The sequence below is a fragment of the Sander lucioperca genome, chromosome 12 (genome assembly GCF_008315115.2).
Source record: "Sander lucioperca isolate FBNREF2018 chromosome 12, SLUC_FBN_1.2, whole genome shotgun sequence".
NCBI classification, from domain to species: domain Eukaryota; kingdom Metazoa; phylum Chordata; class Actinopteri; order Perciformes; family Percidae; genus Sander; species Sander lucioperca.
Window position 1 is genome coordinate 7,128,489 of NC_050184.1, and position 26,416 is coordinate 7,154,904.

Here is a 26,416-nt window from a genome sequence, read left to right on the forward strand (position 1 = left end):
TCAAATAAAAAAAAATTGTGTCCTTTAAAAAAGTTTCTTTTGAGGCGCTGGTTAAAAGTTATGCTGTAACCACACCCAATGTGATGTCTCAGTGTACTCACACACCCTGGAGTGCACTTCTACATCACAGCAGCAAGTTGAGAAGTTAAACCAGTGAAGGTCAGCAAAAACAAGATTTTCAGCTGGTGTTCAATAATTCATTAATGGGTCATTTCTGTTTATTACAACCTGGAACTTATTTTTTATAGGTCTGCCCATTGTTTGTTTTGTCTGGAATCCTCCTTTAATGGAAACACATGCTGCCTATTTTGCTTGAATATAAAAAAAAGTGAAAAGAGACCTTCAGTGGTTTCTGACCCAATGTAATGTGATCGAGGCACTCTAGGTTGGTGAGTGAATTATTATTATAGTTTGCCGCCTGTGTGGGTGAAGTCTCTCTTTCCGCTGAACAATTGCTTTACTGTATGACCAGGTCCCTACTCATTTTTGCTCAGGGTCATTATTACTCCATACTTTACATCTTAATAAAGGCCTAGTTGTTTTAATTTATACACACATTTAACATTTCCATCTTTAAAGTGCTCATAATATGCTCATTTTCAGTTTCATAACTGTATTCAGAGGTTGTACCAGAATAGGTTTACATGGTTTAAATTTCAAAAAACACCATGTTTTTGTTGTACTACACATTGCTGCAGCTCCTCTTTTCACCCTGTGTGTTGAGCTCTCTGTTTTAGCTACAGAGTGAGGCATCTCACTTCTGTTCAATCTTTGTTGGGAGTCGCACATGCGCAGTAGATACTCACTCAGTCAGTGCCAGGGACGTCGTTAGGCCCATTGTAGGGGTGCTGAAGCTACCCTAAAATGTTCCTAAGCCCCCCTAAATAATAATAAGAACAACAATAATAATTCGATTTTTTCTTCTTTATTTTTTACAGTGCACTCTGTATCACTAACTACGGCGAATCAATCTTCCTTCACCATTCATCTGTGTGTGTCGGTGTGTAGTGTGCCTGTTTTAATTCTATTTTTCAACTGTCAGCTGGTCGAAATGGCAGTGTTAGAGGCTCAACGAGCACCCATGTGCACGGTAACGGTATGTGGACGAGCGAGGTAGAGAGTTGCCTACGGAAGAGAGCCAAGCGGCATTAAAACAAACCAGAGATTATCACTAACCGTATCTCCATTCATATTTAAAAGCAACAAATGATATATATCCAGCTACAAAAGAGCAGAAAAGTCAGAAGTTAGACAGAAGTACAAAGAGTCGTTGTGCTATCAAGATGATGCACCGTCTCGTTGCATTGGTGTGAACTGGCAGCTTTTAGAGCGTTGCAGACCGGAGCGTTGCAAGTAACTGGAGGATTCATCTCGTCTCAACGCTACTCTTTGGTCTGAACTCGCTACTGCATGCACACACACACACACACACACACACACACACACACACACACACCGATACACATGCAGATGAATGGTGAAGGAAGAATCATTACACGTAGTGAGTGATCCAGAGTGAAATTGTAAGTTGTTTTTAATGATCTGCTTACCTTTTTAGCTACATTTTCTTGAGGTAAAGTAAAGGGGATATTTTGGTTTACTATGGAAAACAATAGTCTAGCTAGAGTGAACAAGCGAAATACAAGAAATAGTTAACCTAGAAAGCTATCCACAGCTCTTTATTCATTGCCAATAATATAGCCTATCTCTATAGTATTCTAAAACAATATCAGTCCCCATAGAATGTTGTCACTGAAAACTAAATGCCATAATGTCCCTGTTAATGCTATTGTACCGGTGTATCCTTCAATTCATTGAGCAGATAGATATTCAAAGATATTGTAGCAGAGAGAAAGAGAAGCAGGTGATTCTGAGGGAGCCAGGGTGATTGAGGTCACTAGTGGTCTATAGGTCTAAGGAAATGTGGGATGTTTTTTTTTCTTCTAACAATAAGCATTTGTTGGCAGGTCTAGGCACTAAGGCATAGCCTAAGCTAAATTATTTCATTATATTTATTATATATGCTGGCTATATTCTGACCAACTTAACTTTCTGCATTCATTGGCTGTGATAAATTAAATAAATATGTTGATGTTGCCTAAATGTAGGCCTTAAAATTCTGGTTCTTGGGTTATACTGTATGTAAGCCAAACTACACAGCGAAATGACACTGATTGAACCAATCCACAGTGCAGTTACAATAATTAGTGTAATTAAATAGCATTCCTTGGACAACTTATCTTAAAGAGAGAGGAATGAGATATAGTATGCTATTTATCACACATTTACATGAGCAGACAGATGAACTCTACACAGAAAACTACAGAAGAACTCATCAGGAGCAAAGTCTGGCCTAAATAAATTCCCCCATGCAGCTTTGATGTGTCTAAAAGCTAACATTACAATAACTTTTGTTGAACAGAGTAGAAATGGAAGAAGAGGATATGTCTGTCACTTTTTACTTGTTAACATATTTGTTTCTTGACTGGTTGTTGACATAAGTGTAGCTCTAATACAGTAACAAAAGATGTGAGTGCAAAGATTTTGCAAACGCAAGTTACAAATACCCTGGGGGCTAAGCACCCCCTGTCTTTAAATCCTAGTGACGTCCCTGGTCAGTGCTTGGGCACAGACATTAGTAATGGGGAGAGTGTAGACTAACGTGACTAGATAGAACTACGTGTGAAGTTACGGACATGGCAGCAGTAGTTCAACCATACATGTTTGAACCAGAATCGGATCCTGAAGGAGGGGAGTCTCCGCCAATGACGTAGACGGCCCTGCCGATTTTGACTAGCTCACCCGGACACTGAAGGAAGGACACATTCAGAAACCCGTATCTCACTCAAAACAGCATGGATGTTTTTTTTTTTCAAGTTTGTATGCGTGTGGAAGCACCAGAGACACAAAATAACACCCCAAATCGCAGAAAAAGGGATTTTTTTCATAATATGGGCACTTTAAAGGAGCTATTTGAAAGCTGTGCAGAGACTGTATTTTATTTTGTCGCTACCACAAATATTCTAATAACAAATGGAACTAAAATCCACTTGCTAGCATTGGTTTGAATATAACTTTTATTTCCTCCATAATAATATGGAGCATTAGTCATGACAATTGCATTTGTGTAAAAAAAAACATGCCGATGGCGATTTCACATACAATAAAGATTGTAATGAAATTTTACATGGAGAAGGTTTTTCCAATTATCGTGGACAGTTTAAACCTGTGAACATGAAGACATTTCTCAGATGCTTCTCGGAATCAAACAGGACAGATGTTTGGTTAGATACAAACTGGAGCTGTTCCCCAGACAATGAATGACTGACTTTGTAGACTTGGACAATGTTTGATGGTTAATATCAAAAAGGAGTTGTATTTCACAATAGCAGACAGGAGCTCTGAGCCAGCACCTTAATATAGTCATCCATAGTCTTCCACACAAATGATCATTCTATTGACCTCAAAGAACTAAACTCCAATTATCTGTCATGGTTGAGTTGTACTTGATTCAATATCATATAAAGATCTAGTTTTAACAGTCTATGACAAAGATCTGAGCCAGGATTCTGTCAATGCACTTTGTTTTGTTTCCTTTACTACAAAGTAACAAAGGTCAGGGGGTAAAATTTCAACACTCCGACCATGCATCATGAACACAGACAGCATCCAGTAGTTCAGTTGTAAGAGACGTACTCTCATCGTCCTCATTATGTCACTTCTGACATTTGCGCTGCTTTTGCCGGTTTGTTTGTTCTGGTTTGTAGGAGGACTCCTCCGGTGCCACCCATGAGGGTCTATCGAAGCAACACTTCAGAAACCTGACACACATCACAAGGCTTTCTCCAACACTGCCAGGGCTGTGCTGGGAGTACACTGAAGTCTATATGAAGCTCTTCTGTATCATATCAGAGGGATCTAAGAGCCCTCTGTAACATATACAGGTATATGGTACAAGTGAGCATATAAACAACGGTATGGTGTCAGTTTATTTTCTGTTCTTTAGTTAAAATAATAAAAAATAAAAATACAGAAGCTGGCATTTTGTTAGTATGAAGCTGACATACCCAAAGTTTTAGAAATTATCTCTGATATTGTGGCTAGAACTTCTTTTCTAAACACATTTTATTAACCTTTTGTCAATGCAAACGAAACCATATTTAAAATTTTGAACAAATTGCTACTTAAAAACTATAATTAAAAAACGGTTATTTCCATGGATGCAGAGAAGGCATTTGACTGTGTAGAATGGTCCTACCTGTTCTATGTGTTAAAACGCTTTGGCTTTGGTAATACATTCGTATCATGGATTAGGTTTCTGTACTGCCCTACAAAGGCAAAAGACCTTAACTCGCCAGAGTGTGAAACTGAGAAAAATGATTTTAAAGTTATCTTAATGTCCTGACAATTGAGTTATAGGTATAATATAGTAATTTTCACATTTTGTAGTGTATACCTGTATTAATCTATCGACAAAAAAATGTTGAACTCAAATTTGACCTTTGACCCTTTTTATGAAGTTACTATATCGCTTCCTACATGTGTATGCCTGTAGACAGGTGAGTGGGTATTAATATGTATTTACTTTTAGGTTTTATTGTAGCCTACTTACAGTAACGAGCGTAGCGGTATCTTTCCCAGTCAGGTACATGTGCTGCGTGTCAGCGTCGTCCTCTGCTGTGTGTGTGTGTGTGTGTGTGTGTGTGTGTGTGTGCATCAGCGCGGGCATTGCATTTACAGAGTACCTCAATTTGAGCATTCTGAAGTGCCATGAAACAAAGACAAAGAACCGTAACTGATGTTACGGTATTCTGCCATGGCTTCTTTACAGCTTTTGAAGTTACGGCAAAGACAACACACAATTTTCTCCCCAAAACAATAAAATTGACTCAAGATATTTGTCCACATGATAAAGCAGATCTTCTTTTTGTTCCAAAAATAACAATAACTCATTTTCGACCAAAATTGAGTTACGGTCTTTTCGCTTTGCACAGCAGTGTACATGTCCCCCCAAGCTTGGGTTTGTACAAACAGTGACTATTCTGACTACTTTCCCCTCAAGCGTGGGACCCGTCAAGGCTGCCCACTCTCTCCACTCTTATTCGCCATTGCCATTGAACTGCTGGCGGTGGCCCTAAGGTCCAGTTAGATACTAGGTATCTCAAGGGGTGGCATCGAACATCCTTGTATGCAGATGACCTCTTACTCTTTGTCTCTGACTTAGACAGAGCTATCCCCCTTGTCTTAAACTTACTGAAAGAATTTGGGCAAATTTCAGGCTATAAACTGAATTAATGCAGATTAACACTGACCTGCCTTTCAAAACATCTCTTGAACATTTAAAAAACTTGGGTGTCTGTATAACCAAAAACTACTCAGACTTATATAAATGTAATTTCTCCCCTCTTCTGGCTAGAGCTAGGCTGACTCAGGATATCCAGCGGTGGTCTCTCTTGCTGGGCGGATAAGCTGTGTTAAAATGAATGTGCTCCCCACATTTCTGTATCTCTTCCAATGTATACCCATTTTCCTCACCCAAAGTTTATTTCAATCACTTGATAACATAATTTCTCAATTTCTATGGAACAAGAAGGCCCCTAGAATAAAAAAAATACACTTTTACAAAAACCTAAGGAGCAGGGTGGCCTGGCCCTCCCCAACTTCTTACTCTATTACTGGGCAGCAAACATCAGAGCTATGTTATACTGTTGCTGCACTAATAACCAACCCCCACCCTGGCTACAGGTTGAGGATGTCATGGGTTGGTGTGGGTCTTATTTTGGTAGTCTGTTTCTGTTCTGTATTTTGCTTAGTTTCCAGCTTTATTTTGATAATCTGTTCTCTGTCTTGTCTTGTTTTACTCCCTGTGTTCCCGCCTTTGATTGTCCTGCCCCGCCCTAATGTGTTTCACCTGTTTCCCAGCCTTGTGTCACCTGTCTTGTGTTCCCTCGTTACCCGGTGTATTTAGTCCTTGTCTTTCCTCTGTCCCGTGTCGGATCATTGTTTTGTGTCTGGTGGTGTTCCTGTCCTGTCAGCACGTCGTAGCCTGTACCATTGTTTTGGATTCCTCCCTGCTTTATTTTGTAAGTTTTCCTCTGAGCTCTTTATAGTGTTTCCAGCCTCGGTGCTGCCGTTTATTCGTTGTCAAAATAAATTCCTGAATTCAAGCCATCTCCTGCCTGCCTGCCTCTCCCTACATTTGGGTCCGCTATTCCTCACTTAACCATGACAGAGGAGGCCTCATGTGGCTCCTCATCTCTGATGTCCCTCCTGTGCTTCCCCCCGACTATATCACCGTCTGTGTACTCAGATAGTATTGTTAAAAATTGTCTTAAAATCTGGGCACAAGTCAAACACTTTGCTCTGCATTCTATACCCGGTCTTGCTCCTGTATACTCCAATCCCCTGTTCCTTGGTACCTCTACCAAGTTCTATAAGATCTGGGAACCCTTCTTAAACCACGTCAGGTCTCTTCAGCTAGACAACGCCACCATTGATTAATTCGCCCCAACAACGCACCAATGCCCTGCATCAACTAGCCTGATTGCCATATTAGCAGCATGCAGCACTACCACTTTGTTTGTTTTTTGGTTTGTTTTTTATATATTTATCATCATTTATATTTTTTGGTTTCCTTATACATGATCTTTACATTGCCTACTCAATGTGTGTGTGTGTGTGTGTGTGTGTGTGTGTGTGTGCGCTTGGGTATGTCTATGTGAGTGGATGAGAGTGAGAGAGTGTGGATGTAGGTGAGCATAGGTATGTGTTTCTACAACATTATTTGCCATTGTAAGCATTTAATGGCCTGATCTAATTGGTCTATTCTGTTTTTTTGTCTTTGTATAAGTGCTCAGTGTGAAGTGGTTGTGAATTTGACAAATCCTAACTCTGACAGGCCAAGATGACTTTTGGAACTTGTGGGGAAAGTGGGACCACCTCAGCGTTAAGAACAATTTAGCCATTCCAAGCTCAGTTGGAAACATCACTGCTGAGTCTCTGTAATATTGCCTATAGGAGCATGTCAGACTACTGCTTTCTTCCTCTTTTCTTTCTGTCGGTACTTCTTTTTTTGTGACCTGCAAACGGATGTTTTCCCTGTCTTACCATCTGTCCCAGTATGCTAGGAGGCAAAATAAGCTGCTTTGCTGTCTCCATAGCAGCTTTTCAAAGGAATATGGGGAATTATTTTTGTATGCATGCCAGCCCCTTATCCACATACAAGATGCCCTGCTCCTTCCAAATAGATTTACACTGACATCAGTATTAACTATTAACTATTTCCTTGCACAAATATAACTCATTTAAAATATAGCAGCCATAGGTGCTGGTATTACAGGCAATAATTAAACCTCAAGAATGGATCTTGCTTTCCCAATTCCCAATTTGAGTTAAAAAAGTAATGAACTAAGTGTTTGTTTACATTTTTATTACTTAACCATGACCAATATCTTTCTCTAACCTTAACAAATGGGTTTTAGTTGCCTAACATTATCAATGTCTTAAAGCTTTAGAGCGTAATTTTGTGATATTATTGAACGTCTGTTACATTCAAGCCATTGCCAAATGAGTTGCTACAAAGCTAATTAAGACTATCAGCTCCACACAACTCTATCTGTATTTCTCAGTATGGCTATGTTCAGAAGATTGTGTCGTCCGGTGACTTTCCTGCGCAGAAGCTCGAGTGAAGACCTTTTCTGAAGAGTCCATGTTTTTTAATCCTCCGTGTCCTCCTCGGCTACTAGCAACTCTGTGGAGGAGGGGTGGGGGCACGTGCGCGATCACGGAAGGCTTTATCATGTGGACGCGCCGACAGTGTTGTTGTCATTACTTAGAATTCCTCATGGGGGCGACAGAAACTACGCACTATAGCTTTAACTATACTTGAGTATGTATTGAAAAATGTTTTGCAGGTACAGTATAAGTATTAGGATTTAATATGTATGAGGAAAGCAAAAAATATTCTGCTAATGAATAATAGATAAATTGACATTATTTGTGGGACATGGAGCTGAGATGAGCCTGTATAATTTTACCCTCTTTCAGAAACCTTTACCTCCTTATTTCTTCTCGTAAACTACGATAACATAATACAATCTTATTCTCATTGACACGCAATACACATTTGTACTGGCTATTAAGCCCTGTCACTGGCTGTAGATTTGAAAGTTTGTGATTGGGCATCTTCAGAAATGGTCACGCTGTCTTGAGAATTAATTCTATTTTCTATGGGGAGCTTTAGTGTTCTGAGACTAAAACTCTGCAGCAGAGGCCGCACAGATCCTTCATCCACATCCGTTACTGTTTAAAAAATAAATGTAAATAAAAAAATGCAAGGAAAAAAATCACGTCCCGGTAACTACCACAATGAATGAGGCAGGATGGCCAGCACCAGTTTGTGTTCACTGACGCTAAAATCACAAGAAGGATTGAGATGGAAACCAGTGGTGCAGACCAAGCTAAAAGCGAAACCCCGATAAATTCTGCTGAAGTTGAACTCAAAGGAAAAAATTACACATTGTACACCTCCCTAAATGTTTTAAATGTCTTTTGTCTACATGTTTTATTTTGTCATTGCACTTTGTAAAGGTAAGGTGTTCCTTTGATTAAAAACAACTAGTTTGTTAGAAAAGTAACTAAGTAACTTTTACTTTGAGTACATTTTATATGAGCTACTTTTTACTTTTACTTGAGTACATGTTTATACTGGTAATTTTACTTGTACTAAAGTAAAAGTTAATTCAAGTAATAGTACTTTTACTTAAAGAGAATATTTTTTTACTCTTTCCACCTCTGGTGCTTGTAGCCCAGTCCATAGCCATGTTATACCTCAGATTATTTAAAAAAGGAAAATGTGTTTAGATTTCTACTGAGTAAATACCATGCTATTTCCTGCTCACAGGAAATCAGATAATCAGGTATGAGCTTAGTTTTACCCACATTTCTCTCCTGCTGCAATGTTCATTTGCAAAACAGCATGTGCAGCAAAGTGCATAGCATAAATACACTGTAAAACAGCTACATTAAACATGCAATATTAAATATTAATTTATTTAACAAAGTGGCAATTATCACTACATAATGCCACAATGTTGTTATTCTATAATTGTCTTTATCCATTCCCATTTAAATGTGTTAAATGTATTAAATTACAAATTGACAGATTTCTGATTAACAGCTAATTCAGTGAATATCAACAGTTGAAACATATTTATCATTATGTCACTGTTTTTCCACACAAAACGTGTAGATATTAGTGTTTTGATAATATGACTTTAGTACTGTATCATGGAATAGGACAAATTAAAGGGATGTATTTCTCTGAAATATAACAAGGTAACACTAAACACACAAAGTGTGAGGAGCATCAAGGTGTGTCAAATTTCTTTTTGATCCCAGTGTGTTGAAAAGAAGCAATTGCATTTACCTACAATTGTAAAATGTATTTACTGTATCTACCACTTTTGCACATGAGAATTGTTCTGCTAAATTGTTCTTGATTAAGCTGATGGTTACGGAGCCCCAGACATGACGTGGAAAAAATAAATAAATTGTGGCCACAATATAGGTGTAATGTGCGCACAAAATACTAATTTGTGGCCACGAAATAGTATTTTGTGCACACATTATACCATATTGTGGCCACAAAATAGGTATAATGTGCGCACGAAATACTAACTTGTGGACATGGAATACTAATTTGTGGCTACGAAATAGGTATAACGTGCGCACGGAATGCTAATTTGTGGCCACGGAATACTAATTTGTGCGTTTGTTTTAATATCATGCCCATGAATTACCTGGACACCGCTAGAAGCAGGATGATTTACACGTGCGTAAGGTATCTTTTCTTATTCTGTTATCATCAATATGTTGTTGCACATGCGGTTATTTATATTTTATATTTTGTTTCAACGGGCAGCCTTAATGCCTGCTGACGTCTCACTGCACTTACGAACTTTAGACGAGTAACTATGGGTAAGCAGGGTACGCGGTTGCTTACGGGCCCAGACCAATCAGGGGCCTGCATGACTGGAAGATATTGATTGACAGCCGGGGACCCCTATCGTATTTTCATTAATCGCGACAATCCCAGCAGTCCCACGTGCAGCCACTGACCAAGCGGGAGTGCAAACGGGTCAAATTCATTTCCTTGTTTCTGATATGAAAATGAGAGCATTCTCTTAATACAGCCATGGACGAGACACGTGTGTGACTCGAACATCTCACATTTACCAACAAAACGTACAGTGAAAGACCGTGCAAAACATTTCAGACCGTCCTGCCAACCTGTATACATTTTAACATCAATGTACGCTGTAACGATTTTTCACTCTAGAGTTGCTGAAAGCTGCTGCTGTTTCAATCCTGTCAGCTCTATGCAGCGGGTGGGACTGCTCAGTTCCCCCCACAACTGGCGCGCACACACACACACACACACACACACACACACACACACACACACACAATCACACACGGTGGATGCAGGAAAAACCGCAGATGAGACAGACGTACAGGATGACCTAAATTGAGGACAGCTATACGCTCGTTATTGTAAGTGCAATGATAAGTTAAAGTCCAATAAATGCTTTATCAAACCGTATGAATGTGTGTCCCAGCCCAGGATAGGAAATTAACTAACAATGTAAAGATCAACAAGCCACTGACAGTGACAGATATGTTCATATTTGATTCATTCAATAAATTATTATTTTTTGTCTTAAATCCACTAGCCATTTTCATATTATACCATCATTTGCAGCATCCTGAGCCTTTTTGGTAAGGTTACCAGGAAATATCAGCCCAGAGTAATTAATTAATAGTAATAATTATTATTCTCCCCAAAACAAGTTTTCTTTTTCTTTTTAAAAAACTATACTAAAAAAACTTTTTTTGCAACTTTCACTGTCTTCCGCAACTTCATTGCAACAAACATACAAAAGACATCGCAACTTTTATCACATTTTTTTACAAAAGCACCTGAGAAATCAGGCATTTTGGCCGCATCAATCTCAAAAAAAGCCGAAATCCTGGAGGGACTGCCCTTGTGTGTTTTTTCATGTGTTATGGTGCGCATTCACCAGTGTTTTTGTTGTTGTGGTGCGCGTAGGCTACTCCTGATTTTGTCATCTCATCTCTTATATGCTGTGTCTCTATGATCCTATCCTGTCCTATTCATGGTAGCCTACTTGTGAACATTGCTCATCACATGCTGTAGTAGGGGGGCCCGCCTTGATAATCCTGCATAAGGGCCCGGTGTTGGCTCGTTACGCCACTGTTTATGCCGTTACTAGCTTAAACGTTTTGTTAGTATGGGGCCGTAAAGCCATGCTTGTTTGTGTCTAGGAGCTGTAGCACACTACGGAGTGTGCTGAATTGTTTAAATGATAAACTTCAAAACTGTTTGAATTGTTACATTACTGTAGCAGAAATAATGTTTGTAGGGCAAACATATGAAGCAGGAGAACCAAATCTCCCAAAAAGAATAAATAAAAAGACTAAAAAAAGATAGGCTATAGAGTAATATGGAGTGGTTTCTGTTATACCTTGTTTATAAGTTTGCGTTATGCTTCTTCTCAAAGATTGAACAACGTATTTGTCCAAAATTTTGTTTGAATTTTCACTATAGGGTATTGTGAGAATATTTTTCCAATTAGTAGTGCTATTAGTTAACCTCATGCACCTCTAATAAGTACAGTATATGGTACTATTAGTTTTGATTTCCTGTGGTTTACAGGTGAAGGCATGGATGCTTGGCTGTGAGAATTTTTGAAGGAGCGCCAAATTGAAGAGGATGTGATCCATAAACTTCAAGATGAAAATGTAAGCCACTGCAGTTGCTGTGTATGCTTTTGTCAAGTATGTATGTTAAGAACATAGTCACACCAGAACAGGCACACTGAATGTCCAATGCAAATTGGGCCCGCATTCAGTTTTTTAAAACATTCATTTGGCAGCAAAAGTGTGCACACTCTTAGAAATGTTACATGTTTTATGTAATGAAATCAAATGTACGTGTTTTAAAATCAAGTGTGTTTACTTTAATCTCAAATTGCAAAAAATATCTAGCAAAATTACATTATACAAGAAAAAAAATATTAATAACTACACCCTTTACTGAAGCTATATCCTAAATTATATACATTTAAATATACATTGACATTATATTCTAATTTGTATGGCATTCATTCCTTTATTGATTTAGAGTATCTTATATTTTTTCAGATTGATGAAACTGTCATTCCACTAATGACAGACAGTGACCTGGCCAAGTACATCCCCAAAGCTGGGGATAGAGTCTCCACTGTGGCCTTTTGCAGACAAGCAGCACTAACACAACAAGCACCATCGAGGAAAGAAACCATCCTTTCAAGGCTACGTCAAAGACTCTCCGGAACTGAGGAGACACCTAGAGCTCGACAAAAGAGATCATCTAAGTGGGCAGGAAATGCAAATGCCAAACGGAAAGTGAGGCGGATTGAGGTTGGCTGGATGGATTTCGATGTGAAAGAGCAAAGGTACAAACAGGTGAAGTCTGTAAGCGGTGGAGGAACCAGGCATCTCTCTGTTGACAAAGATGAAAATCTTTTCTTCCCCAATGGCCTTTCCAAAAAAAAAAAAAAACTATTCAACTCATATTGAGAGCTCCCAGATACATGTTAAGATGTCCAATCGAGTAGAAGAGTTGTATAACCAAAGCAAGGTCAAAATCCTCAGACTTTATTTGTGCACCAAAAAGAAAACAGGACAGCAGCCCACAGTAGGAGAGGAGGATGATCTCGCAATAACCCAGCCCCCAGTGAGAGATCTCACTGAACATGAACAGAAACAGGCTGTTGAGGATCTGTTGGTGGAAAACAGAAATTCAGAGTCACCAAATGTCGATGAAACTAATTATGGAGCTTCCTCAAGTGAAGACTTGGAACTGAATGACACACTACCGTGGGATGGTCTGCTAACTCTGGGTTATTATCATAAGTGGGGATGACAGGTTGGATGTAACTGTGGATGAACCAAACTTTGAAACACCAGAGGCCTGTACTACGAATCAAGATCAACATGCCCTGGATTTCTTTCAGTTACCCGGCTTCACTAACCCTAACAACCGCGGTCCTGCATAAGCTGTGTCACGACGGTGGTTAACAACTAGTTCAGTCAACCCAGGGTTTCACAATCCAACTTCATTGCAACAAACATACAAAAGACATGGCAACTTTTATCACAATTTTTTACAAAAGCTCCCGCGAAATCAGGCATTTTGGGCCGCAACAATTTAAAAAAAAGGCCGCGAAATCCTGGAGGGACTGGAAAGAGCTGTCCTTTTGAAGACTTTGGAGGACTTTCATTCAGTGGACACAGATGAACTTCTCGATGTACTCGATGCATATGAATGCAAGCAAGTCCCTAACAAGGACACAGTGCTGTTTTAGCACATATAGGACACAAAGTAATCATCCAGGCCCCAATGTATGTCATTACGTGTTGGCGTCCTGTTGTGGGGTCTATAGCTAGTTTATTGCCACCAGAGGGTCTGCATCATTACATTGCACAAAAAAACAACTGCAAAAACAGTGAAGCAGCTTCTAAACTTCCCAGAGGAGATGAGAACAGCCCAATCAACAGTTTCTCAGTATCTGAAAAGGTACATTGGGGAAATTGATCGCAACACTCTTCAGCTTTTCCTTTGGTTCTGTACAGGATCCGATCTCCTGGATAAGGCCATACTGATTGAGTTCATGGAAACCACCGATTTCCTCCGCAGACCACAGTCCCACACATGTGGATGTGTATTAAAACTGCCCACTGGTTACCACAGCTATCCAGATTTCCATAGTGAATTTACTTACTTACTTACTTATCCACTTTTAAAAAATCATCTGTATGCTATATTAGGAATATTTTCAGCTTCACCTGGTTATAAAACAGCTGTTTCTTTTAACAGTAAAGCTCCTGTATTATGTAAGCTCATTTGTACCTGCTGCATACTATCACTCCAGTTAGTGCCAAAAGAAACAGATGTTTAAGTCTAGGTAAAGCACTGACAATATTACAAGTAAAGCGTACAGTTAAACTGTTTTGGAAGTGGGACAACAAATGTTGTTGCTGTGTTACTGCCTCTGTTCTTAGCAGTGTATCACTCTGCTTTTAAAAACTGGGAGCTTACTATATACTGAGAATGTACCTCATACTACCCCCCTTTTGTGTTATACAATGTTGTTTGTAGCAACCCCCATCAGAAACAAGAATGTGAGCCTTGACTGTTCGTTTTAAAACTGAGTGAGTTGTTTACCCTTTATTTCAAGTAACATTATTTTGTAACTATGAACCTGGCTAACAGGAGGCTTGGAACACAGTTCCTATCCTGTTATTATTCTTGTTAGTGTACATACAAAATACAACATGTGTTGCTTTCAGTTATAGTGTATTTTAAAAAAGGTCAATAAACTTTTCAAGTTTGTACAAAAGTTTGATGTCATCTCTGTTACATTCCATACATCTTCACACTTTTCTTACGACATTGTTTTAAACATGCTGTGATTTGTTACGGAGGACACAATTTATCCAACGTGGGATTGTTTTGGTTTAATTATTCTGTTTTATTCTTGTTCACCATTATTTAAACATTAGTCTTGCATTGACCTACAAGACCTACTTTCACAGCTCTGCGGAGGAAGAACATTATAATGCATGTACATAGGTCTTCTTGTTTAAATGATCATAACAATAGATTTGTGTCATTACCAGTCTGTGTGGTGGCTGTCCAGGGTGGTACTGTCCTTATTAGAGATGGATACAACATTTTCTGTTACCATTTGCAGACAGTTTAAATCACACACTAGCTGATGCCGGTAAGAAGTCTGTTTATGTTGATTTTTTTTATAACTTAACTCTAAAGCAGAATACCAAAAACACATAACAACATAGCTTTAAATGATATGAACATAAGTTTTGTAGCAGTTGTAGTGTTTACAGTTTGACAAGATAATATCAATATGGATCAGCATGAAGGATTATAATTCTAGCTAACAATAGCTATCAGGATGAGTTCAATTATTGACAGATTGCTAAAACAGTATGGTATAAGTTTAAGATTATTTTGTTTCCAACAAAGACACAAGAAAAACAACAAGATATTTCTGTTTATCTAACCTGCCAGCTCAAATAACTGTGGACAAACTGAGTCCCTCAGCTGAACATATGAATCAAGTGACTGGGACATGGTAGATGGGTATCCAAGCCTGATTCCTCCATTGTTATTGTGCACAAATCAAACACGTCCGCATCACATGGGACTGAACTTAAAAATGTGCAGCTGTCTTTACATGTGATCAAATCTTCAGTAAGTGGAACAAGGAAGTCCTCTGTCCCCCAAAGGTGTGGGGCCATGTACATGACATCAGGTATCCCACTGGGCACGTTAGTGTTCTTTGAGGGCCGTATACGGTGAGCATTTCAAACGTCCCGTATATCATTTAATACCTCCTGTTGAAGAACCAATAACGATTAGGGTATTAGTAGGCCTACAAATTAGTATGCAATTTAAACATGGATTAAGTGAAATGCCTACAAAGCAGGGCTCCTGCCTTATATTGATTTAGTTTTTGTAAGCAAATAAAAATCGTATTATTAGCCTATATGTCTTGTTTCACAACAGTCTAAAGAACCAGTAGGCCTACATCACAGATAAACATAACCTACATTTCTAAGCTTACATGAAGGTAATGCAAGTTGATGGCAGAGGTTCTGACGCTTACTATCATTATAATATATTTACCTGAATGACTGGCATGAAGCAGTAGTGTGTTAAAGCTTTGTCCAGAACAACCCCTGAGAAAAAACCCTCATTCTTCAGTTCTCCTAGAAGTGTGATCCATTGTTCGATTGCTTCTTTTCTCATCACTCCCCACCAGCTCTCAATTCTCTGGTTTGCGGTACTTGGCCCTGTGATGTAACTTCTCTCCGCTGCTCTGTCATCTACATCATCTCTCGTAGATACCGCTGAATGTCTCTAACCACCACGTTCTCTGTGCCAAAGTCGGTTCGTACGAGCCTTGGGCAGCCCACACAGCGCTCTACTGCTTCCACAAAGTAGCCCCCAATAACTTTTGGGTCGCTGTTCGTGAAGGCAGCCCGCAGCCAAATTATATTGCGCGACAAACCATCAATGCAGCCATTAATGCATATTCCGTGTGGCTTCAATTTGTTGTATGAGTCTATGTGCCACACAAAGTTAGGTCCTTGAGCAAAATACTGCCTCCTTCTGAGACGTCTGGTCTGGCGAGCTTGGGAGCTGATGGGGTCCAGTAGAGAGAGGAGGATCCTGACGTCTTCTTTTCTTATAGAGATACCTTGTTTGTATACATCCACCGGTAACCGTGATCCTTTCCAGGGCTTTTCAGTTGGTCAACAATGAAATCTATACCGGCATCCAAGTCATATCTTCGGCTCTCAATATTCTGTTTAAATGCCTCTCGGTAATAACGATTCCTTGCAATACCAAATTACAATCAAATACCACATTAGCAATGCTTCACTGATTTTAACTGCACAAAGGAACAGACGGAAACTGGAGGCCGCGTTGAATTGCACTGCTGCAACTGCTGCAAAGTCATTTTCAAGAGAAATGCTGGTCAATCTCTGCTGAACAGCAAAACATGTGTCCAACAGCTTTCCATTTAAAAAATAATGGAGCTGTTGAATCGAGATGTTGGACAAGTAAACCTGAATGACACCAAAACAGCTGGTGAGGGGTGATGATGATGAACTTCTGCACGACAGGGTTATATAAAGCAGAACAGACATACAAGTGCGCATGCATAAACTCATTCGCAAAACAAACACACACTAACCTCTCAAGGGAGCACCTCCATAGCCTTCTGTACGGTGGCCGACAGGGACAAACGCCCTGCAACTTAAGAAAACACATGCAAATAGACAAAACACAAGCAAATTAAGAAAACAACTTCATTAATTTGACAACACATGCGCAGCATTCAGCAAACGTGCTGCAAATACACACAACACAACCAAATACATAAACGCGCTGAAGATTTCACAACGGTACACACCGTTCTGTGATTGAACGTCTCTCTCTCTCTCTCTCTCTCTCTCTCTCTCTCTCTCTCTCTCTCTCTCTCTCTCTCTCTCTCTCTATCCTCTAGTCTGGCCAATTTAAGTGACCAGGTGTAGCCTCTTCAGAGTAGCTAACACAACAGCCCTCCAATCACTGTGTTCTCACCAACATCACAATCATATGCAACTAATTATTCTGCTTTTTCACACTTTGGGACTGAAAACATCCAATCAGCTATCCAATTTTTCTTCTTTGAAATGTTGAGACCGGCTTCTGCTGTCACACTGACATGCAGGAGACCTTTACCTCTTTATTCTCTCTGAGGAGATTTTACTAAGCTAACGCTTTATGTCAGATCATTTGATAAAGTCTGGAAGAAACTTTTTCTAAACAAGCATTGTTGAATACTGTAGAATAGACTCACTGTAGGGCAGCTATAATCTATATCTTTTTATAATAATGTATCAAATGTCAATGTGAAGGGGCTCACTCGTAGTGATGAACCGGCAGAGAATTATCACCTGAACCTGCAGCTCCCCTTGGCTTTACAGAGCTTTATAGTGAGTTTCAGCTTATTGTTTAGCCGTCAGTTATTGCAGGTTTTAGCTCTAAATTGTGTTCAAAGGGCTGACAGTGGTTCAGAAAAAGTATTGTTCACTATGATGTTGTTAGGTCAAGCCACTGACCCACAACAATGGCTTGGGGCTATCCATCCCCAAGTCTAGCTTAGCTGACAGTTGACAGGACTGAATGGGGTCAAAAAGTGAGGTTATTGGGGTAAACGGCAAATCAAAGTCCAGCTACGATCTTTTGTCTGTGCTTTAGTGTGACCTATGGCTACTTTGTGGCTACAGCTGAACAGGAAACATAATAGGATGCATCTGACATTTTCAACCAGCTAGACCGGAATAGCACAAATACACGCCAGTAACAACCAGTATGCCACAACATCATCTATGTGCTAGCCAACACACTATACAATTACAAACATCTATTTGATTACATACCATTAAATCATTAGCTGATGTTCATATATTGAGGTCATCAGCAAAGATGTGACCACCTAATACACACCTTCTCTCACCACACATTGACTCCCCAGCCAGAGTTGGCCAGCTCAGTGTACCAACCTATCTAATCAACCTCAGCCTCCCTCACGCCCCCTCCACCACAGCCTCTCTCAGCCATTCTTCTGCTCCATTGAGTACAAAGCCACTCGCGCCCCTCTTGTTCTCTACTCAAGCTGAATCATTGGCAGTGACAAACATCATTATAATGTTCCTCAATGAGCGTTCCACCTTTAGCTGCATGTTGTAGCCTGCGGGGGGCTCTTCTCCTGAGTGGGATCTATGTGCCGCTGAACCGTGTTTGTATGCTCGCAGTTTGAACGTCCACTCCAGTGAATCACACACCCAATTCACTTCCCTGTCCTCTCTGCTTTTTTAAAATATTATGCATCAGCTGGAAGATTTTTGGGGGAAGAAGACTGACATCATGTAGCATTTTCATTATAAGTTAGTGACGTTCTGGTGACTCTTAGATGACTGATTGCTGAGAATACAAATGAAAAAAAGAAAATGTTAATAAAGCACCAGATTAATGTTTCCTTTTAAATTTTTTTGGAAAGGCACTGCACAGTGATTTAAGCAATAAAAAAGAGAGAAAAGTTCAACCAAGTGAGATATAGTTATAGTTCACATTTTAGTAACCAACAGAACTATTGGTGCATTGATGCCAGAATGGTTCTGGGACTGAATATGAATTGGTAGATTGGTACTCTCGAGATGTATGTTCTACTCACACAAATTAGACTAAATACATGAATGAAAACATATTTTTGAATTACACATATTTGTCAATAGATGATGTACAATCACAAGTTCAGCCCTGTCTCCTAAAAATGACCTTCCTATACAATGAAACTGCAATCTCAATTACGTTTCGAAGGAAATGTATTTTGTCCAGTTTGTCTTTGATGTATCACAAATACGTTTCTAATCAAGGTCCGCGAAAGTCAACGTTGACTTGTTTGTGTAACGTGCTAGACTTAACATACATAACTTAAATTATGTAACAAACATTCTTGTTTTAACCCAAATCATCAAGTAGTTTTGTTTCAAATTTACAACATTAACCAGGTTTTTTCAAAAGAGCAACCGCTTAACGTGTGCTGGGCACTGGAAAATACATTTCCCTTTAAACATAATTGAGAATAGAGTTTCGTTGTATAGGAACGTAATTGTTTAGGAGACAGCGCTGACAGGTCATAATCTTTGGCCAGTGGTATATTTTGCTCATTTGTATGCTGTGGAGTTGATGCTGGCAGAAAAAATGATTTAGTGAGTAAGTGATACATTGTGTGGAATCAAAGCTTTGATGATTTACAACACAACTTGTGGAACTGCTGCAGATCCATCCTATACCAATCTAGTCTTAGCATTTTTGCTATGATTTTTTTTTTCCAATGCTCACCGTCTTAGTTCACCGTGTTAGTATTGCTATACTGTCCATTAGACAACTGCCTTTCCATAATTCAAATAAAAATGAAAAATGTAAAAACATATTCTAATAGGTTTTAATATGTACATACTATGTATTTATGTATGTGTGTTTATGTTAACTCAATCACAAAACATTCTCTAGTTCTCTAATTTATTGGTGTTTCACTTAATGTAAATTACAGTGACTTTATAATTGAAGGGCCCTAATATGGATGAAATATTAATCCATGGTCTATTAGCACAATGTCACAGAGTCTGTTGGGGGCTCAAGTGTTCATCACGACAGAGCTGAGTTTGGAGTAAGTCTACTGCAGGCTGTTTCAAGTATTAACGCTTTGGATACTTTGTGAATTTGACACACTACTGAGCTCCCGAGAAAAGTCATGTTCTAGCTTAATGGGCAGGCTTTTTACTATATATATACTTTATACTATAAAATTATTATTTCATTGATGATTTGTAACACACATACACGTGTAATTCTGACAGCACCATTAATGTTGCTAAAATCCCAGACATAAAATTCATATTGGGTCTCAACCACAAATAACACATGTCCACGCTTCTTTTTGTTTATGCATCTAATGTGGGTTTTTGGAGGTACATCAGTGATATTGCTCTGGTTAGGAAGCATGTGGTGACTTTGACCTTTCCTAACCTTGGCAGGATGATGCTGTGACCAACTGTGAGGCCGGCTGTCCGTCTCTCACTGGGCCCTTTTCTTTAAGAGACAGGCCTGGAAATGTTGCCAACACATTCCTTTTTTCTGATAAAGTATATGGAAAGGAAATGGACAATGCAGTCATTAAGTTATTAGGACAACAAATGTTTTAATAACCACAAGAAAATGATGACCACTCTGTGACTGCATGGAAACACAATCTTGTTTATGCTGACGTTGTAACTACCTTGTTAGTGCCATTAATGTGTTTCTGCTGGTCCTTTCTGGGACAACAGAGGAACAGATGTACCTGTTGTCAGAAATGGAAGCCCCTGCAGGGCGGTGCTAGCTCTGTGCTCTGGGATCATGTGTCCACTCTGTCACCAAGTCCAGGAGGTGTTGTGACACATGTATGGCAGGTGGATTGCCAGGTGTCCCAGTTGGTGGCCGCTCTTTCATGTACTCAGGCCTGAGATGTCGCATACAGTATTTTCAAACAAGTGCTCAAGCGGCCATTAAAGTGTGCATGCAGATCTGTATTGGAAGTGGTAACGAATGCAGCTCTCTGTGTATCAAATGCTCCAGCTTTGCATTTTCACTTGCCGGTTTTAGACCCCTCAGCACAGTGTGTGTGTTCGTTTTTGCTTTTATCAAATTTTGAAAATGGATTAGTCTCCTTAAATTATATGAAATGTGATCAGTGACATCACTTCAGTGAAATTACATACCATATGGGACATGTTTTCGTAATTCCTGAAAAGTAGCTGCATTTGAAAATAAAGTATACTCTGATTATTAATGTGAAAACAGCTTCCCCTTAGAGGCAGGGACACACTAAGTGGCATGCAAAGTAGAAAGCTAAGATGACTCTTTAAATCTAATGTTACCGTGTGTGTGTGTGTGTGTGTGTGTGTGTGTGTGTGTGCGTGCATGTGGGTGTATAGGAGGCAGTACACCTGTAAGCCCTGCACTCACTGGAGCAAAGCCTATTAGAACAAGCATAAGACATATCCCTCAGACTGTGAACTGTGAAAACACACACACGCACACACACACACACACACACACACACACACACACACACACACACACACACACACAAACAAACCCATTTCAGGCAGACAAGACATTGTACAGTGCAGGCATGAATTACCATCTTGATCATACCCACAGCAGCCGCGAATGTCATGCAAACTTATTGTTCTGTCTAATGCAGAGGTCACCTTCAACAAGACAACAAGTCTAGGTGTCTGCAACTGTGATGCTTTGCTCGAGCCACAAAATGTATTTTCTTATCCACTGCAAATGCTTATTCATCAATTGACAGCAGAGAATCCGGTGACTGTCAAGGGTAAACTTATTGTTCTGCTTCCTGCAGAGGTTGTTGGGTTCGAGAGATCTACTGTAAGCACTAGATGCGGCATTCCAAAGTCCACTTAATGCAACAGTGATGCTGCTTTTCCAAGCACAAAGGTTATTTCTAATCAATTCTAAAAGATTAGTCATTCCATTGACAGTCTAGCTTTTAGTATCTCAGGCTCTTTTGTGCATTGTCCAATATTTGGTGCAGATTAAATATTGATTTCTATACATTTTGGAACACAGTGAAAAATGTCCCCTTGTTGGATTATATGGTGCATTCATTTTTCTGATTCCTACAATTTGACTCAAGAGGTGAGATTATTTACTTTGCACTTGTGGCCTTTCAAAGGTTTAGTTGTTTGAGTATACCACAAGCCTTCCTCAAACCACTTGTCCCTAGCAGTGATGAAACTCCACTAAACTTACTTTCCAGTGCGCTAAGTCCTTAAAGCAATCAAGCATGAGTAGAAAATAGACAATTACCAAGAGAATATCTCATGCTGATTTGCTTGCCACGCTTATCCAAATAGTCTGGCTCCTTATCAAATTGGATTGGTTTATTTGAATGGGAGTGAAGTCCCTTTTGGTCAGCAGCAGAAAATTAATATTGATTTAATCTGAAATTGTTAAATATGGGACAGATGGTGATAGTGGGAAGACCTTGAATTCTGAACTCGTTGCCTATAATACAATGTGTTCTTTTGGTGTGTGTCTCCTTTCTGAACAGAGACAAGTGATCTGGGGACTATCAAAGCACAAGGGCTAAGCAGCATTTTAGTGAGAAATAGTCATAGTTGTACACCTCGTCTGCCTCTTTACACTGTAAGACCAATCATTTCTCATGCACCATTGAAACTTCTGAGACTATGTAGGATATTTGCAGCTCCTGCAAAACACAAGATAATACACCAAAATGCTAGCACTCAGGGGACTACAGTAGACGGTGTAAGACTTGATGATATTACATGAATGTCTATGTGAATACTTTTGCTTTCCTGGCTCTAATATTTTACAAATTAATAAACCAGTGCTTCTCTCATCCTCACTAATATGTTGCTATGATTACAATAGATGTTGCATGTAATCATTTCTCCTGGGTGAGTGATGTTACTGATTGTGAAAAATGAGAATTGGTTGGTTCAACTGTAGAACAGAAGCTGTTTCAGCATCCTTATCCGCAGCTCATTAAAAGCTCTCTACTTGCGCCAGTAGATAATTACAAAGGATTTACTGCAAGCCTCATCAGGGTGTGTCAGCTACCTGTTTTGTAGGTGATCACAGCAAAGAGTCACCACAGATCAAGTTCAACTGAATTTCTAATTGCAAATATAAGCACCGTGATGGACCGACATGGCCTCTGCTTTCATCTGAGTACTGAACTCCAGAGTATCCACAAGTGCGCTACAAGCCTGATGCTTGCCTTGTTGTTATTCTTTTATCCCCCTGCCCCACACACAGGAGCAGCCTTTGAGCCTCGCATGCTGGTGAGAGCTAGGAAATCAATGCACTCAAACAGGGATAAGAGGGACTTGGTTTTGGATAACTCAGGATGGCTTAGGGTGCATTATTCATTAGACAGGAGAGATAGAGTCACAATTGCTGCCACTGCAGAGGTGTACTGGAGACAAAGAATATGAAAGCTTAACCATATCACTCCCTAAATCTCATAGCAGAAGTGCTGCAATTCTTGGTGTTTAGCTTTCTCTGGCCCCCTATGTGTCGGAGGGGATACAATATAGCTTCTGACAGTGTTGTAAACCTGTTTGAAATGGAAACTAGGACAAGGCCTTTTCTGTACCAGGCATGCAGCGTTTTCTAGTTTGATGTGGTCAGGACAAAGCTTACTGTATGTACACATACTGTAATCTTATCAAAATACTCCAGGGAGGAAGACCTTGAGCAGCCAACCAATTGTGGACAAGTGGATAGGCAATTACTTGCATAGAAGGTGCAAAAGCGCCATCAGAGTCTTATCAAAAGGAATTATGTTACGGTATATTGCAACCTGGCATATTTCCCATAAATGTGGCTATTGGTCAGGGTATCTCTGCACCTCCATTATGGAATTTTGGAGAATTTTCAGGCCAAGCTGCGAGACGGAAGCTTTCCAAATGAACATGATTTTGTCTCTGACCTAACAAACCTGCATATTCATCTGCATGTATGCCAGTTTGTTTACATGTGTGAGGCTGACTGTCACTGTTGTTATAGAAGCTAAATGCAATGGCTGATCAACCCGTGTATTATCTCTTCAAAATCAACTGGAAGAAAAGGCCTATGCCAGCTGGAACAAGTTGTCAGCTCTCCATACACTACAAAAACATGTATAAAGCATCTTTATGTGAGGAACTGCAGTATATGTGACCCATCAGCAATAAACAGTAACAACTGGTTATGTATTCTCCTTTACCCACTATGATCCGACATTACAATGGTAACGTTAGCTGAGAGAAAAGGGAAGGGAAGTTGTGGCCACAATGGCCACATTTATGGGGAAATACGGCAGGTGCAAATATACAGTACCAGAATGTTCCTCTAATATCCCCATGTCAGTTGATGCAAGATTTCTTATTGAATGTAGGCGTCATCACAGCAATTTTTAATTTGCATTTCACTCAGAGAATAACTTCTTTTCAAGCTCAGAGATGAGAGCAAAGAATCTAATCAAAAGCAAGCGTGTGCCTACTGTAAGTAGCTAATTCTACACAGATTATCACAATAGAAGAATGTATTGACATTTATTTTAAATTACCCAAGCTCATTAAGTTCAGGCTAAATATATGAATATATTAATTATGTCGCTCCTATGAAAAATGTACCCGCAAGTGTGTGGCCTTCTTATGCTCCAAGAGAGTGGCATACATCCACAAAAATATAGAAAAAATATAGAATAGCAAAGACATATCTCTCCCATACACCTCTCACATACAAATGATTGAAAACACCTCAAGGGCATGCATTTACACACACATTTGCACACATATTTTTCTTTTTCAACTATTTCTGATTTTAATGCACAACAAAGGTTAAAGGTTTCATCTTGTCACTGTCAGTTTGTTCTTTGAAGAGGTAACTGTTACTTCAAATCTAGAATATTTCCTAACTACCATACACCACACACACACACACACACACACACACAGATCAAAATTCAGAGGGAATTTTTTTCATGCAGGTTTTGCTTTGATTGTGTTACATTCAGTGGGTGATTTGCCATATTTGCACATTTACCAAGTCTGGCAGCATAATCACTTTGGATCAGAATAAGTTTTACAAATTAATTCTGCTTATGCGTCATTGTATCTGCTGTGTTTAGACAGGTATACAATTCTTCATACAAACTTATTTTAACAATAGTCATGTTACTGTCTATAAAGGTTTATAAGGAAAATTATTGTGAACAAACAGAAAAAGCAGATTGAAATAAAAAAGTTCCAGTATCCAATAATGATTCGACTTCAACGACTTCATGACATTTGAAATGGCAATAATTGATTAATCATGAAGTAGTCTGGGTCATAACCTCCTTTTAGAGGGACAACTACATCCATTTCATGGTTCAAGAACTCAGCTTTTCTAAGTGAGAAGAAAAATTTGCTCAAGGTTAAATTCTTTGGCAAGACAGTCATTAGTTTGCAGCAAGTGAAGGCTGGTGGTAAAAGAGAAAACCTCTTGATTTTTCTGTGCGATATCTCACACACAGACAATTTGGCCTGTGGAGCCAGGAGTCACAAGTCAATATCAAAGTCCTAGTGTTAGATTATTTCAAACTAACATGAGTAATAATAATTTAAAAAAAAGTCTTCTCCTGAAGTTTTTTTCATGAGCTTGCTTGGTATTAAACATGTATCATTATTGTATTATTGTCAAAATACTTATTTTGCTTAATTAAGCTCATGCCAATTATGCTGCATTCATTACTGATCATTACTGCCACTGATCCCAGGAGTGCTTTTCTGACATGGAAACTGGCAGAAACACAATAATTATTGCACACCAAGAATGTCTGGATAACTTCATTTATTTATTCAGTTGTGCAAACATTGTGACTTATTCAGGTTTGCTCATCAGATGATCAGCAACAGGTGTATTAAAGGACAATTCCGGCGCAAAATGACACACACGGGTACCAAGTCGACCGTTCTCTGGGATATGTTTTCATGCTAATCGAATGTGACCAGTTTTAGTGCAAACCGCTAATTAGCTTATAACGCTAGTCATCGGGGCATGCAAAAGTAAAAAGAAATCGCTCTTTCTATACCACTAACAAGGCTCAAAACAGCACCACACTTCCACGGTAGCATAATGAGGGTCCCTACCATTTGGTATACAGGCAGGCGACAAGGGAAAACAGTCATGACCAGTCGAACGACGAACGCCGTGCTTGAGCTATGTTACTGGTTATTGGTTATACAGCGTTCGTCGTTCGACTGGTCATGACTGTTTTCCCAAGAGGGCGCATAATATTCATTGCTGCCTTATGTTTTTTTAGATTATTGATTCAAAATTGTGTTATGTTCAAAGTATGTTCTCAACAGAAAGTCACCATTTATTTGCACATGAAGGACACTCTTTCACCTTTGTCAGAACGAGGACTGATACAGACCTGCTCTTCTCAATGAGTGGGAGGCTATCGGACTTTGTGACAGACCGATGCAGCTACCTGTCAAACCCCAGGCTGCAAGCACAAGTGTACCACAGGAATGTGTATTTTTTCCTCTTCTACACTCACTGAACATCTGTGATTGTATATGTTCTAACTTTTCCATAAAGCTTCTTCAGTTTATTAACAACTCTTGTCTTGTGAGCTCTAGCTCC

At 39.4% G+C, this 26,416-nt stretch overlaps 1 long non-coding RNA gene across 1 annotated transcript; it reads right to left on the minus strand.

Annotated features, from left to right (window-relative positions):
• Positions 1–817: 817 nt before the first annotated feature.
• LOC116041038 lies at positions 818–26,205 on the minus strand. Its single transcript, XR_004102824.1, has 5 exons — positions 26,195–26,205; positions 24,925–24,928; positions 22,289–22,296; positions 21,896–21,902; positions 818–920 (listed from the first exon to the last, which is right to left on the minus strand). It is a non-coding gene; the product is annotated as an uncharacterized LOC116041038 (long non-coding RNA).
• Between the last annotated feature and the right edge of the window lie 211 nt (positions 26,206–26,416).